Consider the following 20,417-nt stretch of genomic DNA (forward strand, 5'->3'; position numbering starts at 1 on the left):
AGAGGGTAGCCCGTCTGCCAGCCGAGAAAGAGGCCTCAGAGGAGACAACCCCGCTGATGCCTTGATCTTGCGCTTCCAGCCTCCGGAACGGTGGGAAAATAAATTTCTCTTGGTTGAGCCACCCGGTCCACGGTTTTTTTGTTTTGGCAGCCCTAGCAATCTAATGCAACAGGTGAATACATAATACATGGCTTATTACCATAACATTATAATCCACGATAAAATAAGACCATCTTTATTTCCAGACTTCATGGCCTCCCTATATCTACAACAGGTATCTAAACCTAGCCATAGAAAACAATAGATGCGGGGCATCTTCTGGGGTTTTTCCCCACCTGGTCTTCCTCACCAATGTATCTATGCTTACTGCCACTCAATACCCATCAATCCATTTATTCTTTTGGGTATCGATTTAGATCTGATCACAACATCCATGGCTCCGTAGCCTCTCCACCAAAGACGGAGCCTTCGCAAACCTGTGCAAACATCTCAAGGGCTAAGCAAATGGAGGGGGGCATTGGTGGTGTTCAAGTGCTTTTTGTGATGGGAATTTACTAAGGTCAAGGAACCTCTGTCCGATGTCCTTGACTGGAGTTGGACATTTCCATCCTCCACCTGGTCTACGCAGAGTCCAGCTAGCCTTGATGGTCTAAGCCAAGTCCCATCTCTCAAGAAGCCTTCCCTGAGAATGCCCAGCTCAAGATTATTCGTATGTTTTCTGAATCCACAAAGCTTTTTTGGTCTGGAACAGGTGACCTGACAATTATAGGGACCCCTTCTTGTTCTCTGTTTTAGTTTGTGTTCAGCTAGACCTCACTTTCTCCAGAATTGGCGTGGAAGTGATGTCTCCTTCAGCATCACACACAGCGCTGAGCATGAACTCCATGTCACTAGAAGAAATGGACTTCCAGGCTATCGGGCTTTCAAGTGAAAATACGGGCTTTGAAACCTAGAGGGGAATGAAGTTGACGCCATGCCCGGTCCTCCCATCCTTTTCCGTTTCCGTCCTCCCTCCTAAGCCGTTCTGATCGCATGTGCGCACCTACCCAGTTTCACTGGGCACCTTGGGTTTCAGGAAGCATTTTTATATTCACAGAAACTCTGCACTGCAATAATACCCTCTCTGCAGGATTATTCTGAAAAGCGATAATAAATGGGAAAAGGCTTACAGAAGTTGAAATTGCTTTCTATACATAAGGTATAATATTAGAAATGGAAGGCTTTAAAGGAGGGTGAGGAAAAATTGTTCTGGAGGACAAGAAAAAAATGAAGTTGCTGTTTTCCTCTCCATCACCCATTCCACGTGCCCCCCAGGCCCCGGCCCCGCCCCAGGGTAAATGCCACACAGGGAAGCAATTGCTTCCAGAGGAAGGACTCACTCAGGACTCTTGATTCTGTGGACTTTGTGGAACCAGAACCACAGGATTTGGAAGATCTCAGAATACATTTCTGAGACAGATCCTCCTCAGTAACGGAACTTATCTTTGGGCTCAGAGAGGTTACAGCATCCAGCAAGGGTTACATGATGACATGGGTGGAGAAGCTTGTAAGCCTGTGGTTCAACCAGGATGGGTAAAAGGAAGCAGCCCCAATAGCAGTGTTGGGAATCCGTATGTAACAGGAGTTGGGGACCTTTTCAAGCTGCCACAAAGCTTCTGACCTGGTTCCTCTGGCATATAGGGGCGGCATCTAGAATTCTCCCACACTCATTTATTAAACACCTAGTATATAGTGGACTGTGAGAGTTATCTTTTTATCATTTTTAGTCTACACAGTACAGTTTCCTTTTTTTTTTTTTTTTTTTTTTTGGTAAAACTACCACCATTCTTTCTCACAGGGAAGCCATTCTGGGATCGTAAAGATTCATTCAGACATAGGCAGCTGACTCGAAGCAAGTCTCAGGTGGTGTAACTTCTGTACCTCGAGGCTGGGATCACAAATGTGTGCAAATACGTGCAGCACAGAACATACATTATATAATCCACATGTAATCTCCAGTTAAATAACTTACTAAAGGTCCCAAAGCATACGCGACAGAGCAAATACCTGATTTTGCCGTAAAACCTAGACTATCTGGTTGCAGAAACATCTGAGAACTATACATTATACTTGCTCCCACTGCCCCCATTAAGAAAAATCCCCCAGAAAAAGTCACCACTGGCCCACTCCACTTTTGCCCACCTGCCCTGGGATATTTCATGCTTCATGGAGCAAGAATTGGGAAAATCAGAGGTGGGTGGTCTGTGGTGAGCTATGAGTTTTCCATATGATAGGCATCTATGTCTGCGTGAAGAGTTCTAGAAAGACAATGAACCAAGAGTACAGCATCACATCTTTCTCAATGTGAATCTTTGGAGCTTCCTATCCATCTGGGTCTTGGTTCAGAGCTGAGAGTTGGTGGGATCCAACTGGCTTCTTAACTAAACTGAGAGTGGCATCTACAGCTGTGCAGAAAGGAACATTCTCAAGCTGTGAACAGTGAGCTTCCAAGAGTAAAGCCACTCAGCGCATGCCATCTTCCTGCCGCTGCTTCTCTGTTCTCTCCTTCTCTTTGTAGGCCAACCCTTTCTGGTGGATGACGATGGTCGGCAGAGCAAACGTGGAGAATCTCTAGGGTGGAGGGCGATCTTGTCCTGGGTTTCTTGCTTGGGACAAGGCTGGAAGTAATTCAAAACCTCCTACAGACCATCTCTGATGCTACGGCTTCTTGGTTGCTCCGGTCAATGATGTTCTTAAGTGGTACACAAGCCACATCACCCCCCAGGGCCAGCAGGAAGCCCAGCACAAGTAGACCTATCATTACGTAGGAATTCCTGTCTTGGTGGTCTAAGGCTCTCCTGGCCCAGAGGTACACTAAGGCAGTCTACACCCGCTGCCTGGTAGGAGAACTACAGCCAGAGGGGATGTGCATAGTGGAAGGAGAACTCCACCAAGAATCAGAAAATCTGAGTTCTGGTCCCATCCCTGGCCCACGAAGTGGGCAGATCATCTCATCTCTCTGGCCGTGATCCCTCAACCATGCAATACACAGAGGGAAGGGCTAGATCTCTGTGATCCCTCCAGTTAAGTGATGCCCTGACTCTTGGTATGGGGGTAAGATGGCTCCATTCTCTCTGAACTGCTCTAGGATGGGCTGCCAGTTATTCTGTCAAACACGAGCCACCTGGAGAGAAGACACTGCTTCTCACCTCCTGACATGCACAGAAGGGCTGCTGGATGAGACCATGAGATGTCATTACTCGACACCAGTGCGCATATGAGGCTCTGCTCTAAACTGCCTTGACTTTAAATGTGGAAGGATGGGGGCCCAGCTGTTTAAGTGTCTGGAAGAAACTGGCTCCTGAAAGAAATCTCTCAGGCTTCTACCCTTTCTGATCCGAGCCAATGCCATGTTAATTAGGACAGGAAGAGGCTTGGGGTGGTAGCCAGAAGATCAGGCGAGTCTGCCACCTGGTTTGGTTTATGTCTCCATATGCCTGGCATATTTGTTAGCTTGGGCTGGCCTTTCTTTGAGCTGATGTCACCTCACCACTGGGTCACTGAATACATATATAGCTTTATATGGATCAAATACTGATATGCAATATTTACAACGTGGCAGGCATTGGTGCAAGTGCTTTACACATGTTAGCTCTTTTAATCCTCCAAGCAACCTTATGAGGTGTGGATAAGGAACGTGAGGCACAGAGAGGTTAAGGAGATTGCCCAAGGTCACACAGCTAGCAAGTATGGGAGCCGGATTCAGATCCATGCCTTGGACGCTTGTTATGTTGGCTCTCATTGTTCATGCATGTGGACTGTCTCTGGGGCTGGACTGTAAGCATTATAAGCAGAGAAGTCCTCTTCTTCCCCTGTACACAGTGGTGCTTCAGTAAGACCTATCAACTAGGTTGGGAGAAGAGCCTCTGTCATGACCAAAGGCGGCCCCGAGGAGGTTCTGGGAACCACTCAGAGTCATGGCTCAGGTAATAAAACTCTCACTGCTGAATTCTTCAGAAAACTTGGAAGACCTTTCATAACCTGTACACAGCTTCATTCCTTATTTGTGCCACGGCGGGGGGGTGAGCTCCTGTGGAGGAACAGGAGTTTCCTAGCCAGTGTAGGGTAGGAGGTCGAGAAAGGAAACGAATCAAGATCACAGCTTTAACTTTCTTTCAGTAAGACTGTAGCTTCCCAGTTGGCCAGAAGCTAAGTGGACAGAGTAAGCTGGTGGTCAGAAGAGGACCCCCAGCAGCTCAGTGTGGACCCCAGCCCATGGAAAGGGCCCTCCCCTCCCATCAGCTCCTCCTGGCTCATCCATGGGTCTCAACCTGGGTACCTCTTTCCACCCCTTTTTTCTCCTGGAGATTTGGGGGATGATAATTACTCATCTTGGCTTTCCGAACTCATACTGTAGTGAGAAGAGAGTCATAGAAAGGAGGCCAACGGGGCAAAAACACATCAGCTTTATTACTGATAAGGCTATAGCATGGCAACTGTGACTTGACCCCTGGCCACATTCAAGGGCACCCATACCTTCCCCCAGGCTGACATTTTAGGATGATTCGCCTAAGGGAACATTCCAGTTTGCAAAGCAGACACACTCACCCTGAAGTGTTGACTCACACTGGTAGGCCCAGAAAAGAGAGACAAATAGGCCTCCTGATGCCAGCCTGACCCTGGGGCCTCAACCTGGGAATGCTGCCCATGTGGAGAAGGAAGCAGGGGCAGGGGACCCAGATGGTGCTAGGCCCCACGAGCTCAGCCTCTTGGCCAGCCTCAGCAGAGAAGTCAGTCCCCTCTTCTTCCTTGGGAAATAGAGTCTTGAAAGGTGGCGTGTCCTCCTGAAGAGACAGCTTTCCTACTTTATGGGCCCTGGTGGGAATGCTGAGATCAGGAGATAACTGTCCAACTGCCCCTTGGCCATACGAACTCAGGCACCGTAAAAAGCTGGACCCAGAGGCTTCTGGGAAATGTGATGGCAATGGAACTTGTCTGAAAATGGTAAGAGCTGAGCCAGAGGGGGTACTTTCATTAAATAAATTGTAGCCTGGAAGTATGGTGGGATCTTTAAGAAATTCCTAGGTTTTGTTAGGGGGAGGGGTGCGAAGAACACATCTATTGGCATTCCTTCCTACCCAGGGCCAAAATCAGGGGGGTCAAATATCACACTAATTTACATTTTACCTTCACATAAAGCTGCTTAAGCATTTTTTTTTTAAGATAAAAAGGATTCTTTTTTGTTTCATTCACGACAGAGCTTAGTTACACAGAGAAATAGAAAAACAGAAATGTATTAATGACATGTGAAGTCCTAAATGAGAACGAATAAAGACTTGGCATACTGCTTCTAGAAAGTGCCTCAGGACAGGTTCAGTTGATCGATGGCATAAAAGCCTTTTGAGGGCAACAGTTAAGGGCGAGTTGACCTGATTCTTCCTTCAGCCTCAATCTCTAGCCCCCCTTAAGGCTGCTCTGGAGTCCCTGGCACAGAAAGGTCCTCTTTCTCTGGGCACCCATAGCCCCTCTGTTACGGCACCCGCCACTCTTTCTCCACCACTGCCTGGGTGGCCCTTAAGGACAGGGACCATCCATGTTCTTATCTGTGTGTCCTGGATGCTAGCACAATGCCTAGCATGCAAGTAGGCACTCAATGTTTAGTGAGTTGCACTTAGTCTGTAAAGCAGATAATTAAGAAGTGCTATAGAACAGTCTTCTAATATCTGAAGACTGACTTTAATTTATGTTACTTTAGCAGAAAGAACCCAAGTCCAATAAGTAGAAGTTACCAGAAACCCTATTAAGATTTAAAATGAAGAGGGGCAAAATGACCACCGGAGGAGCCAGCAAGGAAGAGGCCCCCTGCTACCATGGAGGCTTTGACCCAGAGGGGACATAGGAAATTATCTCAATCTCTGCTCCCAGAAATATTCACAATGAAGTAAGTGCCATCAAGATGGTACAGAGTGATGCCTGAGTTCAGAGGCAGAGTCTGGTTTTAGTTAAGCTGATTCAAAAGGTTTCTAGAAGATGCTGAGTGCGCACTGAGCCTTGAGGAAGCAGAGGACTTCATCGGGCCGAGCAGGGTGGCACGGAGGCAGGCAACGGCAGGTGGTGTGGAGGGAGTGCAGGACGTGTGGCTGAAGGTGAGTCTGGGGCAAGATTGTGGCCAACGTTAAACTCCAGGCTGGCGACGCTGACCTTTACTCGATAAGCAACATGGAACCCCAGACCGTTTTCATCAGAGAAATGACATGGCAGGAGGTGTATTTTTAGAAAGACACTGTGTAGAGTTTGAATTGAGGGAAAGTCAGGAGATGAACATTTATGCGATACGTATCCTCTGCTAGATGCTTTTCCTACATATTGTTTCATTTCATCCACACAAAAACCACACAGCGTAGGCGGCACCCCCTCGGTTTTACAGTTAAGAAAATGGAGGCTCAGAGTTTGGGGACACAGATGTCCACCCAGGGCTAAATGACTGGCCAACACTAGCTTCGTACTAAGGGCCCCAGTAGTGCTCAGGGAATGGACATGAGTGAGAGAGCCACAAAAGAGATACTGGCAGGTGCTGACAGTTGATGCTAAGGTAGGGGTGACACTGGAAAAGTGAACGACTCAGAGGTGACTGGCAGACTCCTGTGCTGAGGAAGGCATGAAAAGCAGCTCATTTCATTGGGAGAAGGGAAAGGACAGAAGCTGACATTTGTCAGGCACCCACAGTAAGCCAGGCGCTTGGCACGTACACCATAAACATTAAGCACACGCGCACCATATAGAGAGAAAGCACGAGTCTAGTTCAAGGCATGTCTGAGGTTCCAGAAGGGTGGAGACGTCCAGAGAACAGTTAAAAACATGGGGCTGGAGCTCAGAATGGGCCATTCAATACCAGTTCCAGACTCATCCACGCAGCGGTCATTGTCACTGTAAGAGTAGATACTGGTGACAAGGAGACATATTTGTAGGGAAAAAGAAAAAAGAGCAGTGAAGGCCACATTTACAGATAAAGCAAAGAGCAAAGAAAACAGAAAAGGCACAGAAGAAAGGAAAAATCACGAGCGTGTTGTCATGGGAGACAAGAGATGAGAGTCTGAGGAACAGAGACAGGTAAATCCATGTGAGGTCAGAAAGAGGAGGTTCGGGGCGCCTGGGTGGCTCAGTTGGTTAAGCAACTGCCTTCGGCTCAGGTCATGATCCTGGAGTCCCGGGATCGAGTCCCACATCGGGCTCCCTGCTCAGTGGGGGGTCTGCTTCTCCCTCTGACCCTTCCCCTCTCATGCTCTCTGTCTCCCATTCTCTCTCTCAGATAAATAAAAATCTTTAAAAAAAAAAAAAAAAAGAAAGAGGAGGTTCGAGGACAGGCAACAGGCGGAACAGCCAGGAGGAAGCAGGCCTCCAAGAAAGGAGCTTCTGAGACATGGTGGGAACAGAAACCAGACTTCAAGAGATGAGGGGGTTGGTGGTGGAGCTATAGAAGTAACAGCCCCAAGCTTTGTCTTCTGTCTAGAGCATACGAAAAGATAAGGCTCTTGGCCAAAGACGCTCATTTCCTTATTTCTCCGGGAAACCTCCCTTCAACAGAATCAGCCTCATCTTCTCTGCCACCCCAAGAACAACGGTCTTCATCCACCATGATGAGAGGTCTGTGTGGGGTCGTCCCTCACCCGATCAGGTCATGAGTGGCTTGAGGGTCATAAATATGTCGACCACTTAATTTTTGAGAGAGAGCACTGACTGGTAAGTACGAACCTGGCCTTGAGAGTCGAATAGACTTGAGTCGGAATCCTGGGTCTGGGAACCATGTGACCTTAAACTCTCGAAGCGCTAGGAACCACAAAGAAGGTAAGAGCCAGTGATAAACTGAGCACATGAATAAACACGTAGGAAGTGCTCATTACATGCCGGACGATGTTCAGCACGGTCCACTTCTTAGTCATTTCTTAGCACAACCCTAGAAGGCAGCTACCATCTCACAGGCAGTGAAACTGTGGTTGACCTTCATCACATCTGGATTTACTGCTATTGCTGACAGTCTGGTACTAGAAGTGACTCCCTTCTTGGCCTCTCTACCCCTCTGCCCTGCCCCCAAACAAACACTTGCCTGCCCCTTACCCGTGGGCAGGACCGTTCTGGTAGGCTTGCGAGTAAACCTGTCTGCCTGGCTGGTTAATTCCTCAGGCTGCTTCTCTGTCCCAAGTGGGCTCGCCCAGGAGCCTTTCCTTTTCTTCCACATGTCCCGGGAACAGAGAAGAAAGAGTGGGTATTAACTGAAGACTTAATTTCAGGCTTGCTTTGTGGCTCCCTGGGCCTAGTCTGTGTTCTACAAAATTAGGGCTGATGGGAAGATGAAAGCATTAATGTCTGAACAACATCTATCACTGAGGGAGCACAGATGCTCTGAAACATGGGCTCCTCTCTTCCGCTCTGCCTCTCCCACCCGCCTCCTCTGGGGCTTTGAAAGTCCACAGAGGCCTCCCGTGCCCCTCCTTTGAGGCTCTGTGAACTGCCAGGGTCACCCAAATCATAACTGATCCCCCTTCTGCCCTTTTTGCGTGGCCAGCACCTCCTCCCTGGATGGGTGGATTGAAGCTGTCCTCGTCCTCTTTCCTGCTGAAAATTCAGACCCAGAATGCTTTTGTTTTCCCTATTTTGCATTTTAAAGGTGTCAGTCATTAAAAGGAAAACTGCTCTTTTCTCACGCCCATGGGTCTAGGTGTCTGATTCTTCTCTAAGACTGTGAGCAACTCCAAGGCACTGGGTTTTATTTTCTGCAGTACCTAGTATTGAGTGGGTACTTAATAGCTCGTTGTTTATTTAATGAATGATGTACATTGAGTGGCTTCTAATGGTTCACTAAGGTGGGGATGGGCGGGCCTCTTCACGGCCACATCTGGGATATCCTTGATCTTCCAATGGCTTCTATAGATAGGGAGAGTGCTTTTTCCAAAGCTCAAATAAGACTCGTGGTATGAGACACGATTTGATAACAGGAAAGTATATTTGAAATCAGGAGACTTCCAGAATGTCAGGGACTCTGTAGAAGAGCTTCACACAGGCCCTCGTTCTCCAATTATTTTATACTGGGGGATAAAAATGCACACCATTACTCACCTGTCCCCAAAGCCCAAGGTCTGTTAGGATGAAACGTATGTCCACCAGAGCAGAATTCCTTTCTCTCTCTGGGTCCATCTTTGTAAACCTTCTCCAGAGTAATGCTTTAGGGCCTTCCCAGAATCATTCTCCCACTGGCACCCCTAGGGCTTCAAGGCCGTCACCAGCCCCCATTCAGCGGAGAGCTGAACAGTCCAGGATGGCCAAGCTCCTCCCCACCCCCAACCATAGGAGGCATCATCAGCATCATGGCAGTGAGGGGCAGGCGTGCTGCCCTGGGCTCAGAGGTGTGCCTGCTTGTTCGCTGTGGGGGCTGCCCGGCCCTGCCCCCCAGCTCAAGGATCCAGGTCAGTTCAAGCCAGCTTTCGGGTGCCCAGAGGGAGTAGGGGCCCTAACTCCTGTGTCCACATAATGCAACTCAGCCATCCAAGTAGTGGGGGTGACAAGATGCTTCGGGGGCAGAGCTCCCGCCTCCCTTCCTCGGGTTTGGCTATTTCTGATGCCGTTTCTCACCTGTCCTTAACCCCCAGGGCAGGAGAGAGGAAATTCCTCCTCATTTGTAGTTGCTCCTCCATTTTGTTTCCCCAGGAGCCACTTTTATGCCCTCTAGTAGGGGTCTCTCCATTTATTTCAGGAACAAGCATTTTTCTTTGCTTTATGACTCATTTCAAGAGCCAGAGGCTTGCCTGACAAGTTCCCTTTCTCTGAAGCTTGCACACCTCTGTAAGAACATCCAAGAAGAGCCACAGGGATGGAAGCTTTTGAAGCTGCTTTAGAAATTACCTAAGTTTCCATGGCAATCAAGCACTATGAAGTCACCACCACATTCTGGGTCTTTCTGTTTCCACTGAAAAGGCTGCTGGAGAAATCTGTTCTTTCTCAACAACCCTTCCCCACCCCCCAGTAATGGAGATGGTCTTCCAGCTACCCTGCCCTCTCTCTCATCTCCTGCCTGCCCTCCCCCTATCCCACTCTTGCCAATAATCCACTGTCTGCAAGCAAGGACCCCATTTCAGTGCAGCGATGTTATGTCTATCCCAAGAAACACAGGGTCTTGTTACCATGATAAAAGGACACCTTACGGTGTCAGGATCCTGGCCTCACTCTGGTCTATATTCACTGGATAATTCAGATATGTCTGTGTTGGCAGAAGCAGGCCAGTCAGGCACCAGGCTGTAGAGAAATCACTCATCCTGAGTGAGACTCCAAATCACCCACCCCACCCTTAGCCTAGACAATGAACCAAAACCATGCCTTAGCGTCTAGAGTAACCTAACTTTGCTATTCCCTTGCCTCCTTTACACTTCCAGGTCCATCCTGCCCACATAACTGGTTTTGATTGTTCATTACAGGAACTTCACAAAAGATCCATCAGCTTCCACTGAAAACATCGACGGTGTGTGCTCGAAGATTTTCCCAATCCTGCTGTTTCCATCAATCCTAGACATGATCAGTATTCTCAACCAATCTCAATCAAACGGCTGCATTGAAATAAAGGCCTTAAAGCAAACTTCTAATTCTCCATCAATCCTGACCTTACCTTCCTGCTCTGGGACCCTGCCAGTTTTGCAAGGTGCTGTTCTCCCTGATGGCAGTAAGCAACAAACTCAGCTTTGTCTTATTCACAGGCCTTTGGGCAACATTGGGGGGGCCAGCTTTTGATCTAAGGAAAGGGGAACACATGTCTATGTGATTATTTGGTCATCAGGGACAAGGGGTGATTTTAAGCACAGCAGACTTGGCCTAAGTTAGGGAAAAGAGGAAATGGGAGCAGAAAGAGGAAAGACCTGATTTCTCAGAACCCTCTGGAGCCCCTGCAGTGAACAGTTGCCACGCCCTGGGGTCAGGGAGTATAAGTGTGGGACAGGGATAGAGGCAGATCTGGTCTCATGGGCATGCCTGCTTTCATGCTCTGCTGTCACCATCTTGAAAGTCTAAAGAAGTGGTCCCCAGGTCCTCATCTTGCATCAGGCCCCGCAAATTATGTAGTTGGTCCTTGTTGGAAGGGAGGGATGCTCCCAGGTGTGCAGCAATGCAACATTTTCAGGGGCACACGACAGTCCCCCTACCTGACCTGGCCACCCTGGGGCATAGGTACCATGCCCCACTCACAGGAACTGCCATGGGAAGTAGAAGAAGCTCCAGCTCTCAGCACCCCAGAAGGAAGCTGGATCACTGATAAATGCCACATCATATCAAGTGCTCAGCCAGGCAATAAACCCAGGGCAATCTGTGAAATAGATAGAAGTCAGGCCAGGATGAAAGATGATGCCCCCTCAATCAATCAAACCCATATCATGGGCTCCAAGGCCCTATATCTCTTCTCTTTGGGGAAATAATCTCCAACTTGCTCTGTTCCTCTCACAACTGTCCTCAGACCCAACAGGCTCATTCCCGTCCCAAGTCTCTTGTCCCTGCTATTCCTTTTGCAAGGACTGATCCTGCCAAGTCTTCCCAGGAAGACTTCTATTCAATGGAAGACTTCCATTGAAGGCTTCCATTCAAGCCTCTGTTCAACTGTTACCACCCGAGAGGCCTTCTGCCCACCCACTGCCCCCTCATCCACGGCAATGCCCCCATCCCTCTCTACCTCCCTTCCAGCTTTCTTTTTCTCCACAGTGCCCGTCACCTGGTAGCATATATATACTTATGGTACTTGCTTATCTGTCTCTCCAACAAGAGTGTAAGCTTCATGAGGACTTTGTCCTATTCCCCGCTCTAGCCCAAGTGCTTCAACAGGGTCTGGCGCATGATAAGCAATGACTATTTACTGAATGAATGAATAAGTAGGGTGGTGATTAGCCAGAGAGACAACATCTGTTCAAGCAATTTCATCTTTATCATCCCATGGCAGGGTCTTTGCATGGTGTTGCTGGTGATGGTACAGGGCTGCTGAGAACGGAGTGTCATTGAAGGTAGTTGTTTTCACAAAGAAGTAGCCAAAACAATATCTCAAACTTTCTTGAGAACAATGCTAACCATTGTCCGAAGCCCTTCACATGAGTTAACTCTAATTCTCACAACTACGCTTCTATTAGTTCTCCTTGCAGATGAGAAAATTGAAGGAGCGAATGAATGGTAGTTAAGTAACTTTCTCAAGTCACATGGCTCCTCTGGTCCTGGACTAGTTCTTTGTGATAAAACCGTAATTCTCCCTTTTAGTTAGGATTCTAGTTCCTGAACAAGGACTTCAACCTCCAGTTAGGTGGCAGGGAACGGAGGGCAGCTCGTGGGCATGTGTGGGCAGGGACATCCAAGAGACAAGGGCTGGTTCTTCCCACGAGCTCTCTTGGATACCTTCACCATCTACCCTCCTTTCCACCTCCTTCTAGGGTCTGCTTTCTGTCTTAGCATTTCCTTCTGGGAATTTAATGACAAAGCACCCCCCTGTTTTGGGGAATATGGAGGACTGTGGCTTTGCTGAGTGTTTGGTGGGCAGGTTACAGGCATTCAGACACGGCCCTCACTGACAAGATTTGGGTTTCCAGGACCAAGACTGCTTACTATTATCCCCTAAATGCAAATCTATAATGGAGGCAGGTCCCAAAGTGTGGCAAGGGTGCAACTCCTTTCGACGTGTTCCAGCTCTTCGGGTGAAAACTAAGCCCTCCCGTTTCTTGCGTTGCTGGAGTGACTGACCCTGGCCCCTCGTTCCACATTAGGTAAGGGTACATGTTGCTCCTTAATCCTCCTGGCAATGTGTCTCCTCTCCCAAATGTCTTTGTTTTGAAGGTAATTTTCATTATAATATATAATGAAATTATATAATAAATACTCAAATAAGCACCTTCTGAAAGGCAAGACAGATATATTCCAGGGCATAAAGTACTTTGTGAATCTCTGCTCAGGATTTTGAAAGAAAGGTTGTAAGACAAAAAGCCAAGAGGAGAGTTGTGATGTTCTAGTGAAATCTCCCATGAACCTATAAAAGCAGTTTAGCAGGGTAAGTAGATGGGTTTTATGCCCCTGTTTGGTCATGGTGGATTATAGATAATTCTCTGCCTACTAGAATGGACTTCACTTAGGGCTTACATATAACAGTAAGAGCTACCACTTATTGAGGGTTTTATAAGCTTTGCACGTGGTAAGTCACAGAGTTACTGGATTTATCCTCTCCTCCAACTCAGAATATCTAATTTACACGGGCTCCCTCTTCCTACCCAGGAGTCATGAAGTAATGACCCATAGTCATGAAGTTGAAGGCACGGTGCCTCTGGGACGGAGAGAAATGCAGTCCTAGCCATGTTTCTAAGGAGTGCTGGAGCTAGGAGTGGCAGTGGGGAGAGACTGAAAATAACCCTAGATCTTATTCTACTTTGTGGGCATCCCTAAAATCATTTCACTGCCTAATGGAAGAAGTCCCCCCAGGCAAAATGCCTATGGCCTCAGACTTTCCATTTTAGGCTTGTACGTTCTCAGAATTGCTGGGCCTTTATCAAGGTTTCTGGCTATCAGAAGAGGTGTATCTGGGGATTCACAGCACAGCTGAACTGCTCTTCGGTGAGCCTGGCAGAGGGGGAGACATCTGGCATCACTGGTCTGCAAATCACTGCAATCACTCAAACTTGATAGCCTGAGCTCCTTTAGGACATTCTCTTTGCTCCCCTGGACGGACTGGGAAGGGAGAAAAGGCCACACTGGTCACAGGTGGTAGGAAAAGGACCTTTAATGATTTTCTTTTCCCATTACTACCTGTGCCCTCAATTCCGGCCATGATCTCCTCCGTACACCCCTTTGTGCTTTGAGAAGGGAGGAGCAGAAAGGGAATGGAGGGAGATTCCGGGCCTGGCACCTGCCCAGCAGCATGGACTGGAGGCATGCCAGCGTGGGGAGACGTGTGTGTGGTCCGGAGAGCTGAACACCCAGGCAGCAGGAGGGGCTGCTGTCACAGGCCAGCCCTGGCTCCAGGGATGCCACTCACTAGCTGGGGGGCCTGGGACAACTGACACAACCACTCTGATCTGGAGACATGGACATCAAACTGGATGGTCTCTAAGGTCCCTTCCACTGCTAACACTCTCGAGCTCCCGTTAAAGATAGAGGTCTTCATGAATTCATGTATAATGCATACCCTCCTTCCAAAGGGAATGTGAGATATTTTCTACCAGAAGTACACAGACCCTAGGACTGTTCAAATAAAGAGAGAAAGAGGGTAAGGAATCCCATGGAAGGGGAGAAGAGCAGGCCAGGAACAGAAGATAAGGCAGATACCTTCTTGATACCTGTTCCATCGAGACAAAACAAAATACTTTCTATTACACAGAACTCATTTTTGCAATGCACGCATTCAACAGATATTTGAGAGTGCAGACCCTGTTCCCGACCTGGGGGATACCTTGGAGAACAAGGTAGACAAGGTTCTGGGGCTCATGGAACTTACATCTAAGTGGAGAGAGAGAGGCAATGAACAAATACAGCATGCTAACAACACTGCAGACACCTAGTGCCCGGATTTTGGTGTCTAACACCCTTCTCCAATAAAAGGAACCGGGGCTCTTTGGAGAAATGGCAGGAAATATACAAGAGGAGCCTAGAGCCCCTTGTGGTGCCAGAAAGTAGGAAAAGCTCAGAAAACAAACACAAAACAAAAAAATAACAACAACAACCAAAACCAAAACCCCACATTGATAAAATATGTCAAAAGGGCACAGGGCCACCTGACAGAGCTCCCCATGGCCAAAGCTGGAACTGAAGCAAAAAAATAAATCGGTATTGGATTACAACCCAAAATAAAAAATAAGTATCCACGAGTCCACATTGACATAAATAAATGATCAAATAAATTAATAAATGGGGGAGAGAGACAAATCTCTCTTGTAGAAGAATTCCAAATAACTTATGTAGACCCTCCCCCCTAAAGGAGAAGCCCCCACTCCTCAGGTGTGCGCTGTGCCTGGTGACATCCTTCCACAGAGAACAGCATGGAACCAGGGAAAACAGAGTAACTCTACAGCAGAGAAGCCCCCCCACACTGCTTCAGCCAGGTGATCAGGGGCAACTTCCTCCGTCATGCGGACAGGATGTACCCTTAACACGGTGTGATGAAATGACACTTTACCCCGTGCGATTTTCCTCCCAAACCCGCTACCCAGCCTAATCATGAAAAAAAGTCAGGCAAGTCCCAGCAGAGGGGCATCCTGCAGTATGGACGAGCAGTGCTCCTCAAACCGCGGACATCATTAAAAACAAGGACAGTCAGGGGCGCCTGGGTGGCTCAGTTGGTTGGGCAACTGCCTTCGGCTCAGGTCATGATCCTGGAAGTCCCGGGATCGAGTCCCGCATCGGACTCCCTGCTCGGCGGGGAGTCTGCTTCTCCCTCTGATCCTCCCCCTCTCATGCTCTCTGTCTCCCATTCTCTCTCTCAGATAAATAAATAAAAAATCTTTAAAAAAAAAAAAACAAACAAGGACAGTCTGAGAAGTGGCCACAGCTGTGAGGAGCCTAAGGCGACGTGATAACTGGATGTACCATGCGATCCTGGATGGGAGCATGGAACAGAAAAAAAAATATGGATATCCGGTTACACCTAAGAGAATCTGAATAAAATATGGACATTTGTTAATAATCTATCGATATTTATTCATTAATTGTTGCAGACTCTGCTAACAGAAGATGTTGAGGAGAGGGGAACCTGTGTGCAGAGGCAGAGGGTACCACGGGAACTCTCTGTACTACCCACTCCATTTTTCTGTAAATCTAAAATTATAAATCTAAAAAATAGATCTTTTTTTTTTTTTTAAAGGAGATCTGAAGGTCAGAGATGGAAGAAGTCAGGAACTCTCTCCTGCCGGCCCGAACACGCAAGCTTCCCTGAGTGCGGCAGCCCGGAACTGAATCCCACTGACCACACCATGACCCCAGAAGAGGACCCCGGGCTTGGAGGGGACCCCAGCCCCGGTTGACACCTCGACTGCCGTTTTGTGAGACCCCGAGCAGAGATCTGTGGAAACCGTGAGATAATAAATGTTTGCTTTAAGCTGTTAAAAAAAAAAAAAAATCAACCTATATATATGTATCAGCCATAGAAGGCTGAATTAATTAAAATGTAGAGAGTGACCAGGTGGCTTCATGGATTTGGGTGGCCCAGGAAGCCCTCTCTCGGGGTGACTTCTAAGTGGGAGTAAGTCTGAGGAAGGAGTGCGTCAGGAGACCCCGTCGGGGAGAGCTCTATGAACAAAGGCATCAGGCAGCTCCAGGGCCTTGGAGGGAAGGTACGTGTGTTCTAGGCGGGAAAGGCGGCCGGTGTGGTTGGAGTGACGTCAGAGTCGGGGACAGCAGAGCAATGGGGTTGGGGGGATGGGTAGTATGAGCCAGATTACACAGGGCTTCCACTAAGGACGGAGGGTTTGAGTGCCCCTAGGACTCACACGTTGAGATTCTAACCCCCAAGGTGATGGTATTAGGAGGAGGGGCCCTTGGGAGGTGATTAGGTCATGAGGGTGGTGCCCTCGTGACTGGGATCAGCGGCCTCACAAAAGAGGCCACACAGAGCCCTCGGCCCCGTCCCTACATGAGGACACAGCAGGAGAACACCTGTCTACGAACCAGAAAGCGGCTCCCACCAGACGCTGGATGTGCCCAAGTACTGAGCTTGGACTTTGCAGCCTCCAGAACAGGAAGAAATACATTGCTGTTGTTTATAAGCCATCCAATCTCTGGTATTTTGTTATAGCAGCCCGAGCCCTTAGCTTAGAAGCTAAGACAGCTTCTAAAGAAAAAGGGTAAAGAATGTGGATTTTATTTTCACTTTGACTGGAAGCCTCTGGAGCACTGGGAGCAGAGGAGTGACCTATCAGACTTAGGGTTTTAAGAAAATTATGCTAACTCTGTGAAGGACTGATTGCTGGGTGCCAGAGTGGAGTCAGTCAGGGTGTCTAGACAGGAGGCTCCAGGGTCAGCCGAGACCTGGATGGTGGCGCAGATGACCGGTGTCTGCCAGGAGCGCGTGGGCGGGGCGGGGGCCGGATGTTCCCATACAGCTTGTGGCTCTGTGTCCGTGAGGGGGCTCCAAGGTCCCCCCGCACGAGAATTACAAGTACCCGTAGCAGTCCCATGCGCCCCCACCGTGCTGTCTTTCCCCCATGTCATCATGTTCCTGCGCTTCTGAATGCCATGATGATTCATCAAGACACTCGTCTCTGGCAGCTGCTTGGACCCAGTTGGTGTTGTGCCAGCCTGGGCTAGCATTGCTCCTGGAGGCCCTGCCAAAGGGGAAACTGGCTGCCACCCACCACCCACCACCCCCCAGCCTCCTGGCCCGACAAAGCTGCCCTGCTAAATTAACGGCCTCCTCTGCGCGAGGCGTTAATTCAACCATTTGTTGCTAGTTATTTCACAAGGTACAGGGTCTCCTCTGTTAAACGTGGGCACTAGTTAAATCTGGAACAGAGGGGTGCATGGCACGGGCCATACTCCTTCCCCATGGAACAGAGAAGAGGCTGTTAAGAGAACTCTGCTGGTTTGTTTTTGTTTTTGTGTCTGGGCCCTGGTAGTTTCAACCAATGTCAAGTGAAATTCCATCCTTGGACTCCTGACTCCAAATTTACTTTTTTTCATGCTTGCAGACTCTTCTTCTTCCATCTGCTCACCACACCCCTGCCTGGCCAGCCCTGGCCCCCTGCTGCAGTGGGTCCCCACCAGCTGCTCCTGTAGCTCAGTCTAATCCTTTGGGCCCCAGTCTGTGCTCAGTTAGATGCCTGGAATGCCAGTCTGGGTGAAAGCTAGAGCTCTGAGGCCTTTTTGTCCCACTTTGCCATAAATACCTAAAGTCTGAGTGACTGACTGTTTTGCCTTATGCATGAGGTGGCTGTCACCGTAGCGGACTCTCCGAGCACTGGAACAGGCCAACCCTAGAAGGTCCACTCCTAGAGGGCAAGCACTGGTCAGGTTCTGGGAGGGTTCAGTGCCGACACATGGGGTTTTATAGGTCAAAGCATCCTTTCAGGGTGGACCCCTGGGCCTCTCAGTGCTCCCTCTGCTGAGCAGGGGATGGGGGGTAGGACACCTTCTGCTCCTGAGTCGGCTCCCTCTCCAGCTCATGGAGCCAAATTCACGGGGTCAGCAGCTGCTCTGGGCATCTGGACTCCATGGCTGTGTCTGGCCTCCCTGGAAAGGATATGAACCTGAGGAGGAAGAGAGTGTTCTTCCACCCTTTGGAGCTTCAGCCTCCCGAAAAGACCCCCGTTCAAGAGATCAGCCCTTCGTGGCTCTGTCCCTGTTCCCCTCTGTCGGAGCCTGGCCTGACGGCGCCATGAGGTGTGTGGACACTGTGCTCTCCCCAGCCTCTTTCGGGAGGCGATGACCCTACCTATGGACACAGGGAACAAAGCTCCAGGGTGGACGGAATGGGTTAGCTCCGACCAGGACAGTGCCCCAGTCAGCAAGAAACAGCTCTTAGAACAGCAACTTCTCCAAGCCTCTTCTTGGTGCTAACATTTTAACATGAACTATGATTTTGCCATAAAAAAAAAATACAGTGCACGTCCTAGAAAGCGGATTTCGCTGAGCCCCTCAGTAACCAGGGCTCGGAGAGGTCCGCGCAGCAGTAACCGAAGCCCTGTTATAGCACTTGCCTATCTCTTGCTGCAGAGGCCTTTGAGAAATAGTCGTAAGAGGTGGGAGACTGGAGGGAAAAACAAGCAAATCATGAAAGGTCTTGGCCAACCGGTTCACCCCTAGAAGCATAACATTTTACCACTGGAGAGAACTTTAAAGTTCAGCTATTTCACAGGTTCTCACCCCTGCCTACACATGGGATCACCTCCAGAAGTCCTGCTGGGACTGCTTTGGGGTGAGAGCCCAGCATCAGTATTTTTAAGAGCTCTTCAGGTGCCTGGTGTGTGCAGTGACCGAGGAGCGTGACGGAGGCAAAAGGTGAGCCACGCACCTGCTCATGCACCCTGTAGGGCGGGGCCTCTGATCTCTAATCAGTCAAAGCTTTCAGACAGTGGCCCCAGAGCCCGGGGCCTGCTGGTTGTGCGCAGGGCTCCAGGCCCCCACACCTCCTTCAGAGAGAGTTCCCACCCATGGTCCCAGGTGAGCAGGAAGGGCCCCTGACCCCACGCTGCTCACAGCTGTGGGCCCAGCCCTGGTCACTCAGTTCTGGCCCGCTTACTGCCTGGCCGATGGTGTGTGATCCGGCCAGAGGTGGCCAATCACATTCTTCTTCGGTCTCTCTGGAAGCTGACTTGAGCCACCCAGAAGGAAGCTGTCAGGAGGGTTGAAAGGTCCTGGAGGCTTAGCACCTGGGCTGGCTGTGAGCCTTGCTCGGGACCTGGAGAGAGGGGCGCGCGTGCAGGGAGCTGCAAACACCTCGAGACGGCAGGGATGAAAGAGGGTCAGCTCCCAGAGCTCGAGGATTCCTGCTCTGCCCGAGGCCTGTTTGCTCAGCTTTTCTCCGTTTCCTGGGAGACCTTTCTAGAGCCTTAGAAAAGCCCATTTACTGGAGCTTGTCTCTGTATCACCGAAAGCATCTTAGAGGGAACGCTCACTACAAACAGAGCCACTCCGCTTTTATCTTTTTACGTTTCAGGGTCTGTGGGAGACTTTGATTGGAGGGTGAAAACAAAAATGTCTCCACCGTTGGCTAAAACAGAGTGCAGAGGTCAGGGCTGAGTCCAGGCTTTGCTTCACGGAGGACACGGGGCACGGACAAAGGATGGGCAGGTCCTATGGGCCTGTATCTGAGGGAGACCAGGAGGCGGGGTGTAGGGGCCACTAGAGAGCCCTCCTCGCTCCCCCATCCAGGACCGCAGGCGTGGGACATCTGACTCTGGGGCACCGGGCTCAGTCAGCCTGGAAAGCCTCATCTTGTCTCTGGCACATGATGGCTGTGCGTCAGGGGTATGGGGGCAAACAGTCGGCCCCAGGACGAATCCCGCAATTCTCCTCCTCTGCCAACCTCTGGCTCACTGGCCCTCAGGCGTCTCTCCGCGCAGCCAGAGACAGTAGCCACCTTTCTGCAGGCTCCCATCTCTGCCCAGAACCCCTGCATCAGGCACTTCACAAAAGAGGACCCGAGCTGGCCATAATAAGCATGTGGCGCCTAAAGTCTAACAGACATTGTTTGCATATGGAGGACTCACTTTCCTGTCTTCCCATAAATACAACCAATTCCCACTGTCCAAGCCCAGCTCCCCTCCACCCAGCTCCACGCGGTGCACCAACCCACTTCTCCTTGCGGAGTAGACCTGAGGGTGAGCTTCAGCTCCAGACCGAGATTGCAGGGAAGAGGCGCACGCAGTGTGTGGACCAACTTGACTTCCCGTGGACTGGAACCTATTTCTGCCTAGCCATACAGTTCTCTGTATCTATAACCCTTTACA

General features: G+C 49.5%; 1 protein-coding gene across 1 annotated transcript in view; it reads right to left on the reverse strand.

The window, feature by feature from the left end:
• The window catches only part of TMEM178B (transmembrane protein 178B), a 341,694-nt gene that overhangs the window by 18,587 nt on the left and 302,690 nt on the right, over positions 1-20,417 (reverse strand). The gene's annotated exons all lie outside the window — the stretch shown is intronic.

Source organism: Mirounga angustirostris, unplaced genomic scaffold (assembly GCF_029215605.1).
Source record: "Mirounga angustirostris isolate CCGP_5_RB_7025 unplaced genomic scaffold, mMirAng1.0.hap1 SCAF_12, whole genome shotgun sequence".
NCBI classification, from domain to species: domain Eukaryota; kingdom Metazoa; phylum Chordata; class Mammalia; order Carnivora; family Phocidae; genus Mirounga; species Mirounga angustirostris.